The following is a 24,787-nucleotide window of genomic DNA, read 5'->3' on the forward strand; positions in this document are numbered from 1 at the left end:
CACACACAATTAGAAAAAAGTTGCAAAAGAATTCAGTTCAGTCGCTCAGTTGAGTTCAACTCTTTGCGACCCCATGGACCGCAGCATGCCAGGCCTCCCCGTCCATCACCAACTCCTGGAGCTTACTCAAACTCATGTTCATTAAGTCAGTGATGCCATTCAACCATCTCATCCTCTGTTGTCCCCTTCTCCTCCCGCCTTCAATTTTTCCTAGCATCAGGGTCTTTTCAAATGAGTCAGTTCTTCGTATTAGGTGGCCACAAGTATTGGAGTTTCAGCTTCAACATCAGTCCTTCCAATGAACACCCAGGACTGATTTCCTTTAGGATTGACTGGCTGAATCTCCTTGCAGTCCCAAGGGACTCTGACGAGTCTTCACCAACACCACAGTTCATAAGCACCAATTCTTCAGTGCTCAGCTTTCTTTATAGTCCAACTCTCACATCCATACATGACCATAGCCTGGAAAAACCATAGCCTTGACTAGAAGGACCTTTGTTGGCAAAGTAATGTCTCTGCTTTTTAATATGCTGTCTAGGTTGGTCATAACTTTCCTTCCAAGGAGCAAGTGTCTTTTAATTTCATGGCTGCAATCACCATCTGCAGTGATTTTGGATCCCCAAAAAGTAAAGTCAGCCACTGTTTCCACTCTTTCCCCACTTATTTGCCATGAAGTGATGGGACTGGATGCCATGATCTTAGTTTTCTGAATGTTGAGCTTTAAGCCAACTTTTTCGCTCTCCTCTTTCACTTTCATCAAGTTCAGTTCAGTCGCTCAATCGTGTCCGACTCTTCGCGACCCCATGAATTGCAGCACACCAGGCCTCCCTGTCCATCACCAACTCCTGGAGTTCACTCAAACTCATGTCCATCCAGTCAGTGATGCCATCCAGCCATCTCATCCTCTGTCATCCCCTTCTCCTCCTGCCCCCAATCCCTCCCAGCATCAGAGTCTTTTCCACTGAGCAAGCTCTTCACATGAGGTGGCCAAAGTACTGGAGTTTCAGCTTTAGCATCATTCCTTCCAAAAAACACCCAGGGCTGATCTCCTTTAGAATGGACTGGTTGGATCTCCTTGCAGTCCAAGGGACTCTCAAGAGTCTTTTTCATCAAGAGGCTCTTTAGTTCTTCTTCACTTTCTGCCATAAGGGTGGTGTCATCTGCATATCTCAGGTTATTGATATTTCTCCCAGCAATCTTGATTCCAGCTTTTGCCTCATCCAACCCAGCGTTTCTCATGATGTACTCTGCATACAAGTTAAATAAGCAGGGTGACAGTATACAGCCTTGACATACTCCTTTTCCTATTTGGAACCAGTCTGTTGTTCCATGACCAGTTCTAACTGTTGCTTCCTGACCTGCATACAGGTTTCTCAAGAGGCAGCTCAGGTGGTCTGGTATTCCCATCACTTTCAGAATTTTCCACAGTTTATTGTGATCCACACAGTCAAAGGCTTTGGCATAGTGAATAAAGCAGAAATAGATGTTTTTCTGGAACTCTCTTGCTTTTTCAGTGATCCAGCGGATGTTGGCAATTTGATCTCTGGTTCCTCTGCCTTTTCTAAATCCAGCTTGAACATCTGGAAGTTCATGGTTCACGTATTGCTGAAGCCTGGTTTGGAGAATTTTGACCATTACTTGACTAGAGTGTGAGATGAGTGCAATTGTGCAGTAGTTTGAGCATTCTTTGGCATTTCCTTTCTTTGGGATTGGAATGAAAACTGACCTTTTGCAGTCCTGTGCCCACTGCTGAGTTTTCCAAATTTGCTGGCATATTGAGTGCAGCACTTTCACAGCATCATCTTTTAGGATCCGAAATAGCTCAACTAGAATTCCATCACCTCCACTAGCTTTGTTCACAGTGATGCTTCCTAAGGCCCACTTGACTTCACATTCCAGGATGTCTGGCTCTAGGTCAGTGATCACACCATCGTGATTATTTGGGTCGTGAAGATCTTTTTTGTACAGTTCTTGTGTGTTATTCTTGCCACCTCTTCTTAGTATCTTCTGCTTCTGTTAGGTCCATACCATTTTGGTCCTTTATTGAGCCCATCTTTGCATGAAATGTTCCCTTGGTATCTTTAATTTTCTTGAAGAGATCTCTAGTCTTTCCCATTCTATTGTTTACCTCTGTTTCTTTGCATTGATTGCTGAGGAAGGCTTTCTTATCCCTCCTTGCTATTCTTTGGAACTCTGCATTCAGATGTTCATATCTTTCCTTTTCTCCTTTGCTTTTGGCTTCTCTTCTTTTCACAGCTATTTGTAAGGCCTCCTCAGACAGCCATTTTGCTTTCTGCATTTCTTTTTCTTGGGGATGGTCTTTGATTTGTTACACAGCAATAAATAACTGAAACAGTGTGAAACTTTGCATCTCCCAACAAATCAATATTCAAATACAATCCCCAAAGGACACTTTTATTAATATCTGGGGGGGAGGGGTGTCTGTCTATTAAAATCTTTGGGGAAAATCACTTTTAAACCATTCTTAGTCCACATGGAACAGATGAATGCCCCCAAACCTCTGAGTTCCAGAAGATCCAGGGAGGTCTGGCTAATTTGGTAACCACTTCTCTTGACTACAGTGATTGTTTCAGAGATGGATATGTGACCCAAGCCATACCAGAATTAGAGTCTGTCCTGGGGACTTCTGCTGGTACCATTAAAAAAAAAAAACAGATATTCTTGTGCTTGCTTTGGCAGCACACATACTAAAACTGGAACCATACAGAGAAGATTAGCATGGGCCCTGTGCAAGGATGACACACAAATTCATTAAGCATTTCATATTTTTCACTCACTGGGATCCTTTTTTTGGGGGAAGGGGGGGCTGTGCCGCATGGAATTCTGGATCTTAGTTCTCAAACAAGGGATCAAACCCACACTCTCTGCACTCAGAGTGGGTTAACCACTGGATCTCCGGGCAAGTCCCTCACTGAGATCCTTATCAATGCCAGTGTTAGAGAAGAGAAAAAGGAAGGACTATCTCAAAAAAAATGAGAAAGAGAGAGGAAAAGAAAGAGATATTCTCTTCACTCAGACTGCAAGCTGTAAGGGAGATGTAAGTCTAACACTGATGGTGTCGATTTTTGCCTATTTGAGAATGAAGCCAACACAGAAGGAAGCAATTCCAAAGACAATGTACTGATGACATCAAGACCCTGGGATCCAGCCATGACAGTAGTTGGTATGATTCTAGGACTTTCTATTTCATGAGCCAACAAACTCCCCTTTTACCTTAACCAGGTTCATGTTGGATCTCTGTCACACAGTAAAGCTCAAATCATAATCTTTATAAAAAATATAAATAACATGGCTATATTGAAACATTTTTGGATCTAAAAAGAGTATTTTAAAACTTCAGTCAGTTTGGGAGGTGTGAAATGTGATGGAAAGGAGTCATGAATCAAGATCATGCTTATTCAAAACTCAGAAGCATCTCTAACAAACTCAGAGATCCAGTCTAAAAGCTATAAAAGAGCTCATGCTAAGAAGATAAGTGTTCTATGAAAAGTTGCCTGTCTGAAGCCTTAAAACCAAGGAAAAAAGCTTCATATCTTTTTAAAAGATTTCAAAACATGACTGCGTTTATATGGCAGCAGATACCGCAAATAATTTACCAATTTCTAAGATAGAAGGAGGGAGGAGAAGGGGACAACAGAGGATGAGATGGTTGGATGGCATCACCGACTCGATGGACATGAGTTTGAGTAAACCCCAGGAGTTGGTGATGGACAGGAAGGCCTGGCGTGCTGCAGTCCATGGGATCGCAAAGAGTTGGGCACAAGTGAGCAAATAAACTGAACTGTGTTTGACCCGAAGCAAGTGTACACTACAATATTTATCTGTAGGAACAGATTGTTAGTAACCTCCAAACTAAATATAATTAAGAAAATACACTTATACCACTGCTTATTACATTAGCATGATCAAGAGCTAACTGTTTTCTCAGTAGATTCCCTTTCCTAATAGTGCTTTACTTAGACTAATAAAAAAAACTTCATTTGTGTTCTAGGAGAACAAGCCAGTTAATAGCACATTTTAAACTATCTGATTTATATACTGACCTACCCACATGCTTTTCAACAATATACTTAGTTTGTAAAGAAAAGTACACCCATACTCAAACATCATCTACCACACAGCAAGCGATCTGCTGCCCATCTGCCAGGGAGGACCTGCAAGGCTCCACCACTAAGAAGCATCTTAACATTCTAAGAACTCTTATGTTCAGTATCCCTAATCTAGATAAAACCCTAGCAGAAATATAAACAGAACTTTCCCTCTACTTGTAGAGATGACAAAAGTGAAAATGAATGTATAAGAGTACAAAACAGGCAAGGTCCCAGTCAAGCAGGCTAGAATTTTGATGGGGTTCCAAGTCCTGGAATCCTACAATTCATCCATATTCTGATCTGACCAACTGAGTGAGACTAGCCAGGCACGCAGGTGCCCAATCAGCCTACTTTCTTTCTTTCAGTTTGGCTGTGCTGGGTCTTTGTTGCTGGGCATGGGTTTTCTGTAGTTGCAGCAAGCAGATTTCTCATTGTGGTGTCTTCTCTTGTTGGAGAGCACACGCTCTAGGCGTGCAGGCTTCTCTAGCCTGCGTGCAGGCTTCAGGGATGCAGCCCTGCATGTGGGCTCAGCAGTCATGTAGCAAGGGCTCAGTTGTGCCACAGCATGTGGGATCTCCCTGGGTCAGGGATCAAACCTATGTTCCCTGCATTAGCAGACTGATTCTTAACCACTGGATATGACTAATTTCATGGTATCTCTGGTTCTGTTGTGTCAGGGCTGGTTCAGAAATTGGACTTGTGTGCTAAGACTTTTCAGTCATGTCCGACTCTTTGTGACCCTATGGATTGTAGCCTGCCAGGCTCCTCTGTCCATGGGATACTCTAGGCAAGAATATTGGAATGGGTTGCCATGCCCTCCACCAGGGTATCTTTCCAACCCAGGGATCTCTCCAACCCAAACTCGTGTCTCTTATGTCTCCTGCATTGGCAGGTGGATTCTTTACCACTAGCACCACCTGGGAAGCTGAAATTGGACAGATTAAGTCTATTAAAAAGGAAGTCCATAAATAACTGAACATGAGCATGACTGGGGATGTCAAGCTAATGCCAGAAGCCCTTACCATCTCACCCTACTCTTCAATGCTCCCACTTCACCACCTTGTTTTCCAGTGGAAAACCCCTAGGAATTAGCTGACCTAGAACTTTATAATTCAGTCTGAATAAGTTATTAGCACCCTACTTATACTCCAGTGCAAAGTCAAAATGCTTCTGCTAAAACCACCTGTGGAGGCCAGGGACTATATTTCCTCTCTCTCTCCCAAAGTGCCTGATATAAACTCAATGAAGTATTTGTAAAGTAATTTTAGATATTTTATTGGCCCCTCATGCAGCATGTGGGATCTTACTTCCCCGACTAGGGATCAAACCTGTGCCCCCTGCATTGGACGTAAGGCATTTTAACCACTGGAATTTTGTATATAGATGAAATATAACACCATATTACCCAACAAGTCATTTTCCTGAGAATCACAACTATCCCTAAAATCAGCCAGAAGTCAGAAAGAAGAAATCTCAGAAATCCAAAACAAAGATCAAAGCCTACACATATATGAAAGATTTCCTCACAGGGAAGTTCTGAAGCCCTCACAATAGTCTTTTGTTTCAAACAAACAAAATTCAAGTTTTTCTAGTTTTCTAATTAACTGAAGACAGGCACAAAAAATTCTAGAATGAGAACCAGAGGCGGCTGCATGCTGACAGCTGCAAAAAGGGACAGCTGACCCACTAAGGGGGAAAAGGGGCCCAGCAGCATGTACTAGAGAGGCTATTAAACCTAAAGATCTTAAAAGCCAAGGAAGGTGCTTGTGAATTTGATTTACAAATTCATTCATCTAACATTTTAAAGCTCCTACTTTGTTTAAGATTAAGCACTGTGGATCAGAGAATTTCTAGGGCACAGTCAGTCTTTACTGTCACAGGGGCTTAGTGGGCAACAAGACATACACAGATAACCATAGCTCAAAGAGAAAAGCATTAAGTGCCACCAAGAGATGATGGTACTCAGGAGCTCAGAGAAGGCAAAGGGTATTTTCAGCTTCATGGTGGTTCTGATACCAGAGCTAGGAATTATTGGTTTGGATTTGGATAAACTGTAGATATAAAGTACATTCTAGACAGAGGTAAAGGCAGGGAAAGGTTTGAGGTGGGGGAAGCAATGCATTCACTCTGGCTGCAAACTAGGTTAGGCTAGAAAGACAGGTACTGGAGAGTGAATGCTCATAACTGATATTAATGATTACCGTGAGTCATCAGAAAAGCGAACCATGAGAGGCACACAATTTTGAACTAAAGACTATTATCATTTTTTCAGATAACTTTTGTAAAAAGCACTTTTTTTTTTTTATGTATTGTTCACAGTATGTCAGGGCTCTGGGTTGCAGCATAAAAGTAAGTTGCTGAGAGGTTACTGGTCTGCTCACAGAACTGATGGGAAGGCTGGCCATCTAAGCTTGAACTGGGCAGCAGGAACCACCTGGCCAGAACGCAGTCTCTGTCTGTGTTGGACAAGCCACTAGCACAAGGAAGCTGACTCTACAGGGTATCTGATCTCCCTTTCCCTTCTTCTATCACTAATTTTTATTCTTGAACAGGTTTTTTTTTTTTTTTTAAGAATACATGGGATGAAATGTGAAGTGCACTTGAAGCAATTGTAGTGCATACTGAAATACGTTGTCTCAAGGAAAACTACTTGTGTAATTTTTGAGACATAAGCTGAACTGTTTTCTTCAAATACCATTTTTACTTGGAAGAACAAACAACAGACAAACTATGGTTATTCAGACTTGAGTATCTGCCAGACATTTTCTTAAAAATGAAATGAGCCTGTCATTTCAATGAAAACAATCTACGGTATTTGCTGCCTATGATAAAATTTGAGCTTTCAGGTGAAAACAAACCTTTTGGAAAATTTGTGTTTGCCACCATAGGCTTCAAAGCATCCCAAAACTCAAAGTCTTCTGACAAGACCATTGGTAATGTTAATGTCATGTGATTTTTAAAATACTGTATAACAAGTGGGTCAACATTTGAAAGATCTGCATAACTCAGTGAAACAATATTTTCCAAACATCCAATGTTGTAATCATATCACAAAATAATGTATGGGTAAAAAAATTCAAAGTGCAAGATATAAACTAATATATTTTAATGCAACCATATGATATGGCTTCACATCCTACAGCAACTAAACACTCAAGAAAATTATATCTGTCAAGTTTGTTACAGTATCAGAAGAGAATATCCAAGTTCATCTGAAAAAGCTACTAAAATACTCTTCCTTCTAACTACACATTTGTGAGATGCTTGATTTTTCTTTCAGGCTTTAATCAAGAGTATAACACAAGGGACTTCCTTGATAGTCCAGTGGTGAAGACTCTGCACTCCCAAGGCAGGGGGCACAGGTTTGATCCCTGACTGGGGAACTAAGATCCTGCATACCGCACAGTGCAGCCAAAAATAAAAATAAATATATCACATCAATTAGAATATTAGAAGTATGAGAATCCACCTGTCTTCTATTAAAGAGATTTGCAAAAAATGTAAAATACTGCCATTCCAAGCACTCTTGGTACCTAGAACTTGGTTTCAAATACAATTCTCTAAAAAAAGAAACCAGGGCTCCTTGAAGAAGTGGATAGTTCTAGGACTGGGGCAGGAAATATACAAAATAAGCCTGCAGCATCTCACAGTACTAAAGTGTAAGGAAGTACTTCAAGCAAACAAACATGATAATGGAAGTAGGTGAAAGCTCTTACCCAACAGGAGTAAGAGCTCTCAAAGACCAAAGTTGGAACAATTGAACAAAAAGATAAATAGTACTGGATTATAACCCAAAATATAAATATCCAGAGGTCAATATTGATATAAATGAGAGAGGACACAGATCTGCTGTGCAGACAAATTCCAAATAATTTATGTAGCTACTCTGCCCTTAAAGGGGCTGGAACATAACTCTCCACTCCTTAGTGTGACTTCCTCCCAGGGTAAGGGATGGAAAGGGAGGGGAGGGGAGGGGAGCGAAGGGACGTAACAGTGGAGAAATCCGACCAACACTGTCTCGGCCAGGTGACCAAAGGCAACATCAACGGTGATAAATTATGTTGATAGTCTCCATCTTGGTATGTACCATATGTTCCTGTCATGAGGATGGTCTTCCCCGAAGACACCCATAACCTCCGTCTAACTGTGGGAAAAATCAGACAAATCCCAACTGAGGGATATCCTACAAAGTATCTGACTGGTACTCCTCAAAACTATCAGAGTCACTGAAAACAAAGAAAAGTATGAGAAACTGTCACAGCCAGGAGCTTAAGGTGACAAAATGACTAAATGTAATGTCATTATATTTAGCAATGAGATCTTGCAACAGAAAATTGACAGGAGGTAAACAACTAAGAAAGCTTGAATGAAGAATGGACTTTAATTAATAATAAAGTATTGATAATGGTTCATTAATTATAACCAATGTACCATACTAATGTTAGATGTTAATAATAGGGAAGCAGGGTGTGGGTTTATATTTATGGGGACTCTGTACTATCTTCACATTCTATACATCAAAAACTGTTCTAAAAAATAAAAAAAAATTTTTTTTAATGCCACTCTTTTCACTAGATATTTGTTTTGGAAAACAGTTTTCATAAAAATATGTTATTTATGTTAACATGTAATAGGTTTATTTTTAATGAACACTTAAAATTTTCCCTCAATATTAATTTCTAATATGTTAAATATCATAGCTATAACTCACAAACTCTTTGGAGTCATCAACAATTTTTAAATGCGTAAAGGAATTCTAAGGAATTCAAAAAGTTTGAAATAGCACTGAAATAGGCTAAGTTTCACATATGTGGAAAATGCATATATGTGGAATCTCACTTTAAAAAATAGAATAAATGGAACTTTAGTGTAAAGGTAGCCTTCAATTTATACATATATTGTGCTACTCAAATTTACAAAACAAATTACTTAGCATTTTCTCAGCAATATTACCTTCCAAGTTCACTCATGAAGTATGCCTTTTAACCTGTTATGATGGTAGAAAACAGTCAAAGCATTTGTGCAATTTAAGTAACACTGCACTACACTTACCACTATACTTCAATTAGTTGGATGAAAGGGTGGAATGCCTACTAAGAGCCAGGTCCTGTGGGTACATATTCTCTCCTATGGATGGATGGTCAAGCAGTGACTGTCATCCCCATGTCTAGGGCCAACAACACCTGACTAGTACAGTAAGTGAAGGAGAAGAGGTATGAACCTAGGTCCAACCACAAAACTTCAGCCACCAGGAAGACACAGGCCCAGTGGCTGATAAGAGAATATCCAGAGAGACAGTACACAATTATTAATACTAGTGTGACTCGCTAGTAAAGTAATGCTCAAAATTCTCCAAGCCAGGCTTCAGCAATATGTGAACCGTGAACTTCCAGATGTTCAAGCTGGATTTAGAAAAGGCAGAGGAAACAGAGATCAAATTGCCAACATCCGCTGGATCATGGAAAAAGCAAGAGAGTTCCAGAAAATCATCTATTTCTGCTTTACTGACTATGCCAAAGCCTTTGACTGTGTGGATCACCACAAACTGTGGAAAATTCTTCAAGAGATGGGAATACCAGACCACCTGACCTGCCTCTTGAGAAATCTGTATGCAGGTCAGGAAGCAACAGTTAGAAATGGACATGGAACAACAGACTGGTTCCAAATCAGGAAAGGAGTACATCAAGGCTGTATATTGTCACCCTGCTTATTTAACTTATATGCAGAGTACACCATGAGAAACACTAGACTGGAGAAGCACAAGCTGGAATCAAGATTGCCAGGAGAAATATCAATAACCTCAGATACGCAAATGACACCACCCTTACAGCAGAAGGCAAAGAAGAACTAAAGAGCCTCTTGATGAAAGTGAAAAAGGCAAGTGAAAAAGTTGGCTTAAAGCTCAATGTTCAGAAAACTAAGATCACAGCATCTGGTCCCATCACTTCATGGCAAATAGATGGGGAAACAGTGGAAACAGTGTCAGACTTTATTTTTCTGGGCTCCAAAATCACTGCAGATGGTGACTGCAGCCATGAAATGAAAAGATGCTTGCTCCTTGGAAGAAAAGTTATGACCAACCTAGACAGCATATTAAAAAGCTGAGACATTACTTTGCCAACAAAGGTCCGTCTAGTCAAGGCTATGGTTTTTCCAGTAGTCATGTATGGATGTGAGAGTTGGACTGTAAAGAAAGCTAAGCGCTGAAGAATTGATGCTTTTGAATTGTAGTGTTGGAAAAGACTCTTGAGAGTCCCTTGAACTGCAAGGAGATCCAACCAGTCCATCCTAAAGGAAATCAGTCCTGAATACTCATTGGAAGGACTGATGAACTCCAATACTTTGGCCACCTGATGTGAAGAAATGACTCATTTGAAAAGACTCTGATGCTGGGAAAGATTGAAGGTGGGAGAAGGAGACAACAGAGGATGAGATAGTTGGATGGCATCACTGACTCAGTGGACATGAGTTTGAGTAAACTCCAGGTTGGTGATGGACAGGGAGGCCTGGCATGCTGCAGTCCATGGGGTCGCAAAGAGTCGGACACTACTGAGCAACTGAACTGAATTGAACTGACTGTGAGCAAAGGTTAGGAATAAGGATTAGGAGATTGGAGGGATGAAGCTGAAAAGCAAGGTCAGGGTCAAGAACTGGAAGTTGAGTGAAAAGAAAGGTGTGTAAAATAACAGCTAAGGAGTGAAAATTAGAGTAAGGGTTCTGAGAGAGCTGGGAGCATGGGCTGCTCTTCTCTTCCTCAAATCCTCCTTTACTGCCAATACTACACGCTGCCAGCACCAAAGACCACACTGCCAAGCCTTTGTCACCGCCAAAAGACCCTAGTTTGGAAGGTCAGCAGGATGCAAGATAAGCTTTTTCTTCTCCTTCCACTGCTCTTGCCTATCGCTCCTCCCAACCCTGCCCTCCAAGAGGCTGGTGCCAAACAAGAATCAGAGAGCACAGCTTTGTGGAGAAGAAGGGCTGAGTAATAGAATGCATTCCCCGTGGCAGGATCACCTGCTAAAAGGGGAAGATCTTGATCTGCCTAAACCTGTCAGGGAGATGGTCAGCCAAGATGGTGGCCCACCAGCAGGATGCTGTCTGAAAGACGGGCATGCCCAAGTCAGTCAGTTTCAGGACAGAGTCTGATAGTACTGCACTTCAACTTCAAAATAATTTACAACAAACTTCGCTGCTTTATCCTGTTCAGAACTTTACACCTGCACTGTATTGTCCCAGAAATGTTCCTTTCTCAGGTGCTACATTTTCCTAAAATTTACAATGACTAGCCAGCCAACTGATTATCCAGATAAAAAAACATCTGTAGCCACTTAACACTCAGACGATGGTACAAACTTCACAAAGGTATGAAAAAATCTATAGAAACCATTCATCAATGGCTTCTTTTAGCTGCTTGTATATTTGAGACTATATTTTAACATTTTTAAGAAGTCTAAATATATTTTCTGTTATTTAGAAAATGTTGCCTGACACCCATTTGAGTTGCCCTTGACACACACAACCTTTTCAGCAATTTTTAAAAACAGCCTTTATTGCCTTTTACCCCTGACAGATCAAGATACATATTTCTTAAGAAAAAAAACTAAACTTTTATCAAGAAGAAAGCCATTCTGAAGCACTGGAGACACTATTATTGATGGTGCCTTTTCAGGAAGAAGATGAAAAATGGATTTAATTCATTTATTATACCAAGTTTACTTTCAAAGCAGTATATCCCTTCATTATGAATTATTTATCAAATCAAGAGTATTCAGCAAGCAACTGATACTTCACCTGCTGAGCTGCTTTTAACATTCTATTCAAAATAAAATACAATGTATGTTACTAAATGTGCTTAGATTTTTGTATTATCTGTGATTCTTCTCAAAACAGAACCCCCAAACAGTGGGTTTTCTTCTGCCTGTACTCCTTTGGCAGATCCTCTCTGCAGTAGAGACGAAAACGGAAGGACTACAAAATTGAAGGTCTTGCATTTTTAAAGAAAGACAGCTGAGTGGATTTTAAATTATAACTCACTAATTAAGATGTATTGAAAAATCAATTACACCAAGTTAACAACATCTTGTACAGAAGAAAGGGGGAGTGATTCACCCTGATTATTTTAAACTTTTAAGAAGCAGGAAACAAAGCATTTGTAAACTGTTATCAAGTACACAAAGTAACAAGCACCAAGCATAGTCTCCAAAAAGCAGACCCAGCACTCAATCATCCTTTAAAATGTCAAAGAAACAAATCAGTTTGCTAGTTTCCATCTATATAAGGAAAAATATTACTTTCAATGGGATTCTTTTCAGTAACAAACTTTCTTTTTAGTGCAAAGGCAGATTTGGAAACTTAATTGGTCACAATTAACATGGAATTAATTGGATACAAAAGTCTTTTAATAGTACCATGTTTCATTAAATCTAGGATGATAGTGCTTTTAAAGTGCAACCCCATTTAATGTAACATTAGGGGGGGAAAGCGCTGCCAATTAAACTATGGCAGAATGCTCACTTAGGGCACCCCACCCCACCTCCTGGGTCGTTAATACTAAAATGTGAACAGAATGCAGTTTAGAATCGAGGAAATACTGGAACCTTAAACATATCATTCAGATATGTTAGAATATCACAAGGAAAATTATCTACAGATAAAATAATCTTAGATACTAAAACCGTAATCTATCTATATTACACTAAAATGTCAGTACTCTAACACAATTCCTAATCTGTTTGAGCTGTCAGAAAGGTAACTCAAAGCTTTTAATAAATGTATAATTAGTCAAATGCAAGGCACCTCCTAAAATTGGAATCTGGAGATTAAAAGCCACTATTCAGTGATGGAAATGATGAAAACAACTGTAAGAGCAATAGTTCACTCAGAAACAGCTGGTCTTTTAGCCTCAGTTCACTTTATATTTAGACAAAAGGTGCCTTGTAGAGTTACATTCCATCCCACCTGCTACACTCATAAAATCTGGCTTTACTGGACAGCATCCATATTTGAGAAATGTTAAATACGGTAAAAAAAAAAAAAAAAAAGGAACTCTTGTTCTTAAAACTGACAGACAGGAAAAGTATCTGTTTACAATAGACTTACATTAAAAAAAACAAAACCTTTAGACTAATATGGAATCAATACCTTGGGCTTTTCTTTCCCCATTCCAAAGAGAATTTGAGGCAGATTCAAGATTCTGTACAGCACTAGAGCAAATTTTGTCATTTCTCACTGTACATAAGATATTTTTAAGTCTTGCCCATACTAAAGAACTCCAACATAATTCACGCTAAGTACTTTAAATACTAAACATTTACCCATACATACATTCTGTACCCAAGTATTTTTTTAATGACTTCAACTTCTCGTGATAGTCTTGAGACAAAGCCTCTTTTGAGAGCACTGACCCCCTAAGTTTAGCAAAACACCCCACTCTAAAATGCTTTTCTTCCAAATCTGATCACTTTCAGGATTTTGCTAGACACTTCAAATAGCCAGAATACAGCTTGCCAGTATCCCCTGCGAACCATGTTTTGACACAAATTTTAGGAAAGAAAAGGGAAAGCAAGAAAACATGTTGATTTCAGGACTCTAAAAGTCCTGGTTCATTTTATTTAGCAAAACACAAGAGCCCAGAACAAGCCCTTAACCAGTTAAGTCTTACCTGGCAGGTCACCAAGCCAACAGTGGTGGCAAAGCCAGTCTTCCCAAATTTCCTGGGATTTCCAGACCAGACTAAAGCAGTAGAAGGAGGCCTTCCCTTGGTTTAGGGGCTTTTTTCCAAAATCCTCTCTCTCTCCTCTCTCCACCTGGTCTCTTTCTCTCTCTGCTAATCTTTTAGCTTACCACGCTCACCACGGAAACCACAAAAACAGAACGCAGTTTCTCCAGAAAACAATGAGACACCTAACCCACCTTCTTTAAATTAATCTAAATCACAACAGCCAGTACAAGGATAACAAATCATCAGTGATGTCTAAGGCACAGCATTCTCTTCAACCTCTAAAGAAAGATCCCAACGTACGTAATATCTTCTACCTACTACAACTGAAAGGTATATGAGCATATTTTGGATTTTTGCTTCAATTCTTGAAGGTGAAGGGTTTCTTACTTTCATTCGTTAAAATTAACCAGAACCCAAGCATACTACTTAGTATTCAAGACTTTGCTGCGCCTTTACCTATATTTTTTTCCTCCAAATTATTAAGAATTTGGGTCCTATTTAGAAATTAGCTTCCACAGTACCCTCCACGATGCCAGAAAGCAGAATGACTTAACGACAAAGGACTTTCTTTAGAAGGAAACAACCTAACCCTCGACCCCGCCCCCCCCCTTTAATTTACTGCCTAATTTAGTATCTAAGTAGTATAAATCTTTATGTCCTCCAAACGAGGGGATGAGGGGGCAAGGCTGTTCTTCCCACTGCATTCCCCACAGCTCCTAGCACGAAGCTTGGAAGCAGAGGCCGTCCAATAAATGCCTATAAACACTTTAGTCCTCTGATAAGTTGGGGCATTCCAAAACACTAACTCCATCCGTGCAGGGTCAGCCTCCGGTTCCCGATTCCAGACCGCCTTGGCCTTGCTCTGATGAAATGAAACCTCGTCGCTCAAAAAGACCCAGGATGGGGGCAAGGGAGCCACCCGACCCCATCCCGCAGATCTTCTATTCACCTCGCCAGGCTGTTGGTCGCAAGCCGTTCCCACCCGAGCCCCGTAACCAACGTCGCCCGCCGGCAGATGCAAGTGGGCAAGAACCCCCGCCCCACCCTGCGGACAGACAGCCTGGCGTCGGGACACGGGGGACGCCTGCGCAGAACACGCCTCCCACTAGCCTGGCCCCTCCGTTCCGAGGGTTAACAATACTCCCTCAGAAAGACAGACAGGGTAGGCGGGGGTAGGGTGTGGAGGGGAACCAGTACGCGTCTGCGCGCGTCTGGACGCCAGGACGAGACCCCGCTCGCGCCGCCCACCCAGCACCCCTAGAGCTCAACCGTCTCCACGTGAGCGCGCCCGCGCGCGCCACCATAGCTCGCGTTGACAGGGTCGCCTCACCTGAGCCGGGCTCCGCCCCCCTTCTCGAAGGAGGAGGCGGTGACCCTTCTCCGATCCCACCCGACAGTGTCGGAGGACGTGGAAACGTCCAGGCTGGCGCCTCCGTGATGGGATTCCTCCCTTTTCCGCCCACCCCGCCTCTAGTCCCTCAGCTCCTTCAGCCAGTTCGCCACCGCACTCTGAGAATACCGCGGCGGCTGCCCACAGCAAACGGAAGTGACGCAACACGACTCACATACTCCGCGGCTTTCCTCCTCCTCTCCCAGCCCGTGCTGCAACCAATCAGAAGGGGAGAGGGCGGGGCAGCGTCAGAAGGGCAGCCAGTCGATGCTCGGAATCCGGAGGAATTTACTCTGTCCCCGGAAAGCTGACCAATCCAGGGTCCCAAGAACCTCGCTGTGTTTACTACCGACCGAATCCGTGAGCCCTGCGACCAATAACCGTTTGCCTTACAACACGTAAAACTGTTATCAAACGCCTTTTAAGGCGGTATTTATCACCAAGCGGCTCTAGGTTTGGACTACAGAAAAGCGACTGTGTGCCGAGGCCAATCGAGAACCGTTGTGGTGGAGGCCAGCAGGTTTTCCGCCGAATCCCACCAATCACAACCACTACTGCCTGATATCTGAGCCAGGTGTGAGCAGAGCCCGCGAGGTAGTGGGTCCCACTGCTGCCTGGACCCTAAGGATTCCTCCATCCTCACGGGGCCCGGTTCCCTCTTTGGTGATCCCGGGCCCCCTCGACTGCGAATTCCCTTTGCGGGGCTCACACAGTCACCGGGTCCGAGGTTGAGATCCCACCTCGTAGATTTTGGAATAAAATAAAGTTCCAAGAAGATGTTTAGGTTGAACTAAGCCGAGATCCAGGCTAAAGACGTTGAACTGAAAATGGGATGGATCCATCTGACCGCAATTGAGTCTGACACTGTCCCACAGGCAATCCCGGTGGCGACGTCGCGAAGCGCTGGCGCCCAAGTAGTCTGGCACTTAGCGCGGTATTCCGTGTGTTGTGTGTGTCGCTCAGTCGTGTCGGACTCTTTGCGACCCCATGGACTGTAGCCCAGCAGGCTCTTCTGTCCATGATATTCTCCAAGCAAGAATACTGGAGTGGGTTGCCATTTCCTTCTCCAGGGGATCTTCCCGACCAGGGATCGAACCCGAGTCTCCCGCATTGCAGGCAGATTATTTACTGTGCAGGTCAAATGAGCCTGCAGTCTCCAGAACCAAGCCTCCAGAGAACAGAATTGCAAACGTGGAAGGATTGCGGACTTCGGTGGGATTTTGTCAGAAAAGGGTTAGCTCTGGGCGGCTTGATGGAGAGCCTGGGCCCAGACGGACACTGGCCCAGGCTCTTCCGACGGCGCGGGGCCCTGGGGCAGAAAGAAGCTCTTCCTCGGCAGGAGCGCTATGTGGCTCCCGAGACAAAGGCAGGCTGGGGAACGCCGTTCTTTTTAGGGGGTAGTGGGGAGGGCGGGGGTGTATTATTTTTCAAAGGGGAACATCCCACTTCAGCACTCAACATCCAGTTATCATTACATCTGATCCATCCCTTCAGACCATATGCGTTGTTAATGTTGGTTTTGGTTTTCTTTTTTTTCTTTGAGGCCTCAAATGAAGTCTGATGGTAAATTGTATTCGTTAAGATTCTCTGACATTTTATAGCCCTTGCTTGTATTTTACTGCCAGATTGGGCAGCTTCGGGGGAAAAAAGGGGAGGGGGACGCTGACAATAAGCCAGTCGTTTCACATGTGTGACCCTTAGAGACATACTATGAGCTAGATGTTGTTTCAAACTTACAGACTGGCAAAAAATATAAAAGATGTGTATATTCAGTTCTCAGGGGAGTGTGAGAAAAAAGTCCCATCCTATACTGCAGTTGGGAGTATCATTGCTACTTCCTGAAGATAACTTAGTATTTCAAATTTTAAATTATATGTTCATTCCCTTCTAGCTGGCAATTCCTTTCTAGAAATTCTCCTTAAATAAACAAATGTGGGAAAGTATGTACAAGATTGTTGAGCACAGCTTTATTAGTGGCAGACAAAAATGTGAATGTGCATCTATAGAGGATTACAATACATGGATATACACTGTATATGTATTCTGACTCCTTTATCACTAATGATCTCATATACATACAAAACAAAACGTAAAAACCTGTGTGTGGATGTACACATAAAAGCTGGTAAATGTATGGCTGAGTATGAAAAGATACCATCAAACTGTTCATAGAAATTACCTCAAGGTACTGAAAAGGAATGAAAGGAAGTTGGAAAGGTGATAAGGAAATACTTTAAGAAGGCCTTATTAATTTTTTGCCTTTACATACATCTGTATCAATTTAATTTTTTAATGAGCTTTATTATTTTAATAGTACTTATGAAAACCAGGAATTTTAGATTGAGTTTTCAACTCATTGACAAAATTATTCCTAAATTAAGCTATAAATTTCCTAAGAAAAGTATAATTAAGATACTTTTGGAAGCTAGACATTGATTCTAAATTCATAAGAGACGCTAATACTACAAGAATAGCCAAGAAAAATCTGGGGGAAATTAACAAGGCAGCCATTGTTGTTGTTTAGCCGCTTAGTCTGTCCAACTCATGGAAACCTCGTGGACTGCAGCACACCAGGCTTCCCTGTTCTTCACTATCTCTGAGAGTTTACTCAAACTCGTGTCCCTTGAGTCGATGATGCCATCCAACCACTGTCTCCCCCTTCTCTGTCTCCCCTGCTGTACCCCCTTCTCCTGCCCTCAATCTTTCCCAGCCTCAGGGTCTTTTCCAGTGAGTCAGCTCTTCGAATCAGGTGCCCAAAGGATTGGAACTTTAGCATCAATCTTTCCAATAAATAGTCAGGGTTGATTTCCTTTAGGATTGACTGGTTTGATCTCTTTGCTATCCAAGGGACTTTTAGAAGTCTTCTCCAGCACCACAGTTTGAAAGCATTAATTCTTTGGCACTCGGCCTTTATGGTCACTTTCACATCTGTACATGACTACTGGAAAAACCATAGTTTTGACTATACGGACCGTGGTCAGCAAAGTGATGTCTCTGCTTTTTAATAAGCTATCTAGGTTTGTCGTAGCTTTTCTTCCAGGGAGCAAGTATCTTTTAATTTTGTGGCTGCAGTCACTGTCTGCAGTGATTTTGGAGCCCAAAAAATAAGATATGCCACTGTTTCCAGTTTTTCCCCATCTATTTGCCATGAAGTGGTGGGACTGGATGTCATAATCTTAGTTCTTTGAATGTTGAGCTTTAAGCCAGCTTTCTCACTCTCCCCTTTCACCCTCATCAAGAGGTTTTTCGGTTCCTCTTTACTTTCTGCCATTAGAGTGGTATATCATTAGCATATCTGAGGTTATTTGTATTTCTCCCAGCAATCTTGATTCCAGCTTGTGATTCATCCATTCCAGCATTTCATGTGGTATAGTTTACATATAAGTTAAATAAACAGGGTGACAATATACACCCTTGACATACTCCTTTCCCAATTTTGAACCAGTTGGTTGTTCCATGTCTGGTTCTAACAGTTGCTTCTTGACCTGCATACAGGTTTCTCAGGGGACAGGTAAAGTGGTCTGGTATTTCCACAGTTACAAGTGTATTTCATAATTCTTTATTATGTATTTTTTTAAAAATATGGGAGATGGAGATTCTGGGAAGATGGGAGAGTAGAAAGCACCAAGAATCTGTCTTTCCACCCAGATAATAACTACACTGGCAGAATCTGTTTGGTGTAACTATTTTGGAGCTCTGAAGTCTATTGAAGGTTTGTGACTCTGAGGGGAAGGCTTGGATGGCAAATTGCAGTTGATTTTGGCCAAGCCAGCTCTTCTTCGTTCAGTAGGAGCTACTGATCCCCTGCCTCTCAGTAGTATGACAGGCACCTGTGCACAGGTTCCTGGAGAAACCTGCACCAGCTTATAGAGCCAGGATGGGCAAAAAGGACCCTGTCCTCCAAATATTAGGGTTCACTGATTGCTGCTTTTGATCTTAGAGGTACAGATGAAGAGGTAGATGTCTATTATCCACCTTATCCACCATTGTTTCAAACTCCCCTGGTCATCACCACCTGAAGTGACTTCTGGGCATTTTCAAGCAAAAACTGACAGAATTGAAGTGAGAAATAGAGAATTCTATAATAATAGTTAGAGGTTTCAATATTGCATTCTCAATAATGATTAGAACAACCAGACAGAAGAAAAGTAAGGAAATAGAGGACTTAACACAATTAACCAACTAGACCTAAGAGACATATACAAAACACTCTATCAAATAAAAACCATATACATATACTTGTTAAGTGCACCTGGTACATTTTCCAGGATAGACCACACCTTAGGCCACAAATTAAGTCTCAACAGATTTTAAAAGATATTGTACAAGTTAAAAAGCAGTAACAGAAGTGAAAGTGGAAAATTCACAAAGTTGTATAAATTAAACAATAAGCCCTTAAAACACCAACAGATCAAATTACAAGTTACAGAGGAAATCAGAGAATACTTAGAGATTATTGAAAATGAAAATACAGCAGACCAAAATTTATGGAACACGGCAAAGCAGTGCTAAGGGAGAAATTTATAGCTATAAATGCTTACATTAAAAAATAAGAAAGATCTCAAATCAACAAACTAACTTTGCAATTTAAATACTAGGGAAAAACTAAATTAGACTCAAAGCTGCAGAAGGAAAAAAAATAGTAACAGTCAGAGCAGATATAGGTAAAATAAAGAATAGAGAAACAAAGTTAATGAAACTGAAAGTTGGTTTTTTGAAAAAATAAACAAAATTGACCATCCATCAGATAGATAGACTAAGAAAAAAACAGAAGATGCAAATTACTAAAATCAGAAATGAAAATGAGGACTACCAGTTCTGTAGAAATAAAAATAATTGTAAGAATATTCTGAACAAGTGTGTCAACACACAAAAATTAGTTATATTTCTGTATACCAACAGTGAACAATCTCAAGAGGAAATTATGAAAATGCCATTTACAGTGTCATCTGAAAGAATAAAATACTTCGGGATTAACCAAAAGTGAAAGACTTGTACAAAGAAAATTATAAAATATTACTGAAAGAAATTGAATTCATGGAAACACATTCTGTGTTCATGGATTGGAAGACTTAAGTTAATTTTATTAGGATGTCAATGCTATCCAAAGCAATCTATAGATTCAATGCAATCACTATTAAGAATTTCAATGGTGTTTTGCCAAAATAGAAAGCCCATCCTAAAATTTATATGAAATATTTCCCAAACAGACAAAACTATCTTGAAAAAGAACAAAGCTACAGGACTCACATTGCCTGATTTCAAAATTTACTAGAAAGCCACAGTAATTGAAACTGTGGTATCGGCATAAACATATAGACCAGTGAGATGAAACAGGGAGCCCAGAAAGAAACCTTTGCATATACATGGTTCTTTGCATATACAATGAGTTTTGAAAAGGGTACCAAGACCATTCAATGGGAAAAGAACAGTCTTTTCAACAATTGGTGCTGGGAAAACTGGATATCCACAAGCAAAATAATGAAACTGGACCCTTATATAAAATCTCATACAAAAATTAACTCAAAATGGATCAAATACTTGAATATAAGATCTAAAACTATAAAACTCTTAGAGGAAAACATAGGACAAAGCTTTGTAACAATTGTCAATAATTTCTTGGCTATGACACCGAAGTCAGAGATAGCAAAAAAAAAAAAAATAGACAAACTGAACTTGAAAATTTTAAAGACAAAATCAACTGAGTGAAAAGTCAACCCATAGGATGGGAGAAAATATTTGTAAATCATATATCTGATAAAAGATTAATATATAAAATATATAGAGAGCTAAAACTCAACAATCAAAAAACCAAAAGACATAACTCAAGAGTGAGCAAAGAATCAAAAGTGGATAGTCCTCCAAGGATGATATACAAACTGCCAATAAACACATGAAAAGATGCTCAAAACCTCTGATCATTAGGAAAATGCAAAGCAAAACTTTGAGATACCACTTCACACCCATTAGGATGGCTATTGTCAATAAGATTAAACACAAGTGTTGGCAAGAATATGGAGAAAATGGAACGCTTGTGCACTGTTGGTAGTAATATAATATGGTACAGCTGCTATGGAAAAAACAGTACAGTGGTTCCTCAAAAAATTAAAAATGGAATTACCATATGATCCAGCAAGTCCACATCTGGATATATACTAAAATGATTGAAGTGGTGTCTCAAAGAGAGATTTGTACACGGAACAATAGCACCGTTGTTCATAATGGCTAAAACATGATTAACCCAAGTGTCTATCAATGGATGAATGGCTAAGTAAAATGAGGTTATATTCACATTGAAATATCATTCAGCCTTTAAAAGGAAGGTAATTCTGACATATGTTACAACATGGATGAACCTCGAAAACATTATACTAAGTGAAATAAGCCAGTCACAAGAAGACAAATACTGTATGATTCCACTTATATGAGGTGCTTGCTGCTGCTGCTGCTAAGTCACTTCAGTTGTGTCCGACTCTGTGCAACCCCAGAGACAGCAGCCCACCAGGCTCCCCCGTCCCTGGGATTCTCCAGGCAAAAACACTGGAGGGGGTTGCCATTTCCTTCTCCAATGCAAGAAAGTGAAAAGTGAAAGTGAAGTCGCTCAGTCATGTCCGACCCTCAGCGACCCCATGGATTGCACCCTTCCAGGCTCCTCTGTCCATGGGATTTTCCAGGGAAGAATAGTGGAGTGGGGTGCCATTGCCTTCTCTGATATGAAGTGCTTAGAGTAGTCAAATTCATCTGAGACAAAAACAGAATGGTGATTGCTGAGGCTTGGGTGAGGTAGGAATGGAGTTATTATTTAATAGGTACAGAGTGTCAGTTTTACAAGATGAAAAGGACTAAGGAGATGGATGGTGGGGATGGTTGCACAACATTATGAATGTATTTAATGCTACTGAACCTGTACACTTAAAAACAGTTTAAATGATAAATTCTTATATGTGTATTTTACCACGATAAAAAAAAAAACTATTTGATACTGAATGACAGACCAATCAGTGGTTCAAAACAGAGGGTCCAGAATAGACCTAAATATAAAAGACTTTAAAGTATGAAGAAGTTGTTATTTCAAATCAATGGAAGAAATATAATTTTGGTGTGTTTTTTTTTAAGAGATTGTGAAACTAGGAAGTCTTTTGGGAAAAATATTATGTTGAATACCTTCCCAACTTCTTACCACAAATGTATTATCAAATAAATCAAATAACATATTTTAAAAACTAAACTATAAAAGAAGAAAACATAGGACAGGCTATCCATTAGAAACCTATTTAAGTATAAAGACACAAATAGGTTAAAAGTGAAAAATGTAGACACTCGCTTCTTAGAAGGAAAGCTGTGACAAATCTAAATAGCATATTAAAAACCAGAGACATCACTTTGCCAACAACGGTCTGTATAGTCAAAGCTATGGTTTTTTTAGTAGTCATGTATTGATGTGAGAGTTGGACCATAAAGAAGACTGAGCACCGAAGAATTGATGCTTTCAAACTGTGGCGCTGGAGAAGACTCTTGAGAATCCCTTGACTGCAAGGAGATCAAACCAGTTAATCCTAAAGGAAATCAACCCTGACTATTCATTGAAAGGCCTGATGCTGAAGCTGTAGCTCCAATACTTTGGCTACCTGACTCAAAGAGCTGACTCATTCGGAAAAGACCCTGATGCTGGGAAAGATTGAAGGTGGGAGAAGAAGGGGACAACAGAGCATGAAATGGTTGGATAGCATCACCAACTCAATGGACATGAGTTTGAGCAAATTCTGGAAGATAGTTAAGGACAGGGGAGCCTTGTGTGCTACAGTCCATAGGGTCGCAAAGAGTTGGACACGACTGAGCAAATGAACAACAACAATAAATACAGAAAAAGATGTATCATGCAAATACCAATCAATAGAAAGCCAGAGTGACTATCAGCCCAGGTGGGCTTCATGACAAGTTCTATTGTAAGAGATAGAGGACAATTCTAATGATAAAAGAGTTAATCCATCAAGAAAAAATGACAACCCTGAATAGCATGATCCTAGTAACAAACCTTCGAAAGAAAGAGAAGAAAACTGACAAATGAAAAGAGAAACTCTAGAGACTTAACAGTACCCTTGAGTGTGCTTTTTTCCATTTTTGTGTTCCTTCTAGGAAGTTAATTTCTAGGATAGGTTCAATTCTGGTATAGCATATTTTCATTCTTATTTCTCCCAAACTGCCTTAGATAGTGTCAGACGACAGAGACAGGATTTTTAAAACATCTGAAAATCCTTTAGAGAAACATTTGTATATTAACAATCTTTTTTATTTATTTTTTATAGGGCAAAACAATCATATAATTTAATGTTGAATTAAGCAGTAAGCTGAATGTCTGGGTCTCCAAATTGGCTTTGAACCCAAGAAATCTTTTTTTAAATGTTCATATTCTTTCATTCATTAATGCAAGTCTTAAAACTCTATCCAAAGGAATCCATCCAAAAAAGGAGTTTTATGCTTTAGAATTCACTGAAATGTTCCACATAAGAGTGAAAAACGGGGTGAGGGGGAGGTTCCCTGGGGGTCCAGTGGTTAAAAATCCACCTGCCAGCGCAGGGGACATGGGTTTGATCCCTGCTGCAGGAAGACCCCACATGCTGAAGGGTAACTAAGCCCATGCACCACAGCTACTGAATCTGTGCTCTAGAGCTTAAGAGCCGCAATTACTGAAGCCCCTGTGCCTAGAGCCTGGGCTCTGCAACAAGAGAAGCCACTGCAATGAGAGGCCCTCCCACCGCAAGGAAAAGGAGCCCCCACTCGCTGCAACTGGAGAAAGCCCACACGCAGCAATGAGGATCCAGGGCAGCCAAAAAAAAAAAAAAAAGCCAAGTTTAAAAAAAAAAAAAGTGAAAAATTGGGAACAGCCCAAGTGTTCACTTACAGGATTGTATCTATAAACTCTGTGAGAACACTGAATGTAGTATCATGAGAGATTTGAGAAAATGCTTACAAGATAATGTTAAATTTTCTAAAAGGAAGATACAAAATTGGATACAATATTATATCAGTTGTATAAATATACATATGCACATAGAAAATCTAGAAAAAAATAAAACAATGCTAACAATATTGCCTTAGGTGGGCAAGGGACCATGGGTCACTATGATTGTATTCTTTATATTTTTCTGTGTTTTCCTCAACACTGGACATCAAATATGTATTGGTTTGATCATTTTTTTTAAATCTCACAAATGTTATTGGGGAAAATTACTTCTCAGGTGGCTGGCTCAATGGTGAAGAATTGCCTGCCAAGCAGATGTGGGCTCAATCCCTGGGTCAAGAAGGTCCCCTGGAGATGGAAATGGCAACTCACTGCAGTATTCTTGCTTGGGAAATTCCATGGACAGAGGAGCCTGGTGGGCTACAGTCCATGGGGTTGCAAGGAGTTGGACACGACTCAGCGACTAAACAACAAAAATATATGAACAGACTGAATCTAACACAATTAAATTTAACAGTCCTTCATTCAAGGTCTGAATCTTTGTTTTTTAAAAATTGCAGGGATGATGGGACTTAGCAGAAGCGAAGTCAAGAATTTTTGTT

The 24,787-nt window shown here is 40.6% G+C and overlaps 1 protein-coding gene and 1 non-coding gene across 6 annotated transcripts in view; one reads left to right on the plus strand and one right to left on the minus strand.

The window, feature by feature from the left end:
• Positions 1–16,607, minus strand: part of ZBTB5 (zinc finger and BTB domain containing 5) — a 29,970-nt gene extending 13,363 nt beyond the window's left edge. For 2 of the 5 annotated variants that reach the window (XM_061425686.1, XM_061425683.1), the window contains exon 1: positions 13,774–16,607. The gene's annotated coding sequence lies outside the window, so the exon portion shown is untranslated. The remainder of the gene's footprint in view (positions 1–13,773) is intronic. The other 3 variants (XM_061425684.1, XM_061425687.1, XM_061425685.1) reach the window with 3 other exon arrangements.
• Positions 2,685–2,791, plus strand: LOC133253580 (U6 spliceosomal RNA). Its single transcript, XR_009738355.1, has one exon. It is a non-coding gene; the product is annotated as a U6 spliceosomal RNA (small nuclear RNA).
• Positions 16,608–24,787: the final 8,180 nt, after the last annotated feature.

Source organism: Bos javanicus, chromosome 8 (assembly GCF_032452875.1).
Source record: "Bos javanicus breed banteng chromosome 8, ARS-OSU_banteng_1.0, whole genome shotgun sequence".
In the NCBI taxonomy this organism is placed as follows: Eukaryota; Metazoa; Chordata; class Mammalia; order Artiodactyla; family Bovidae; genus Bos; species Bos javanicus.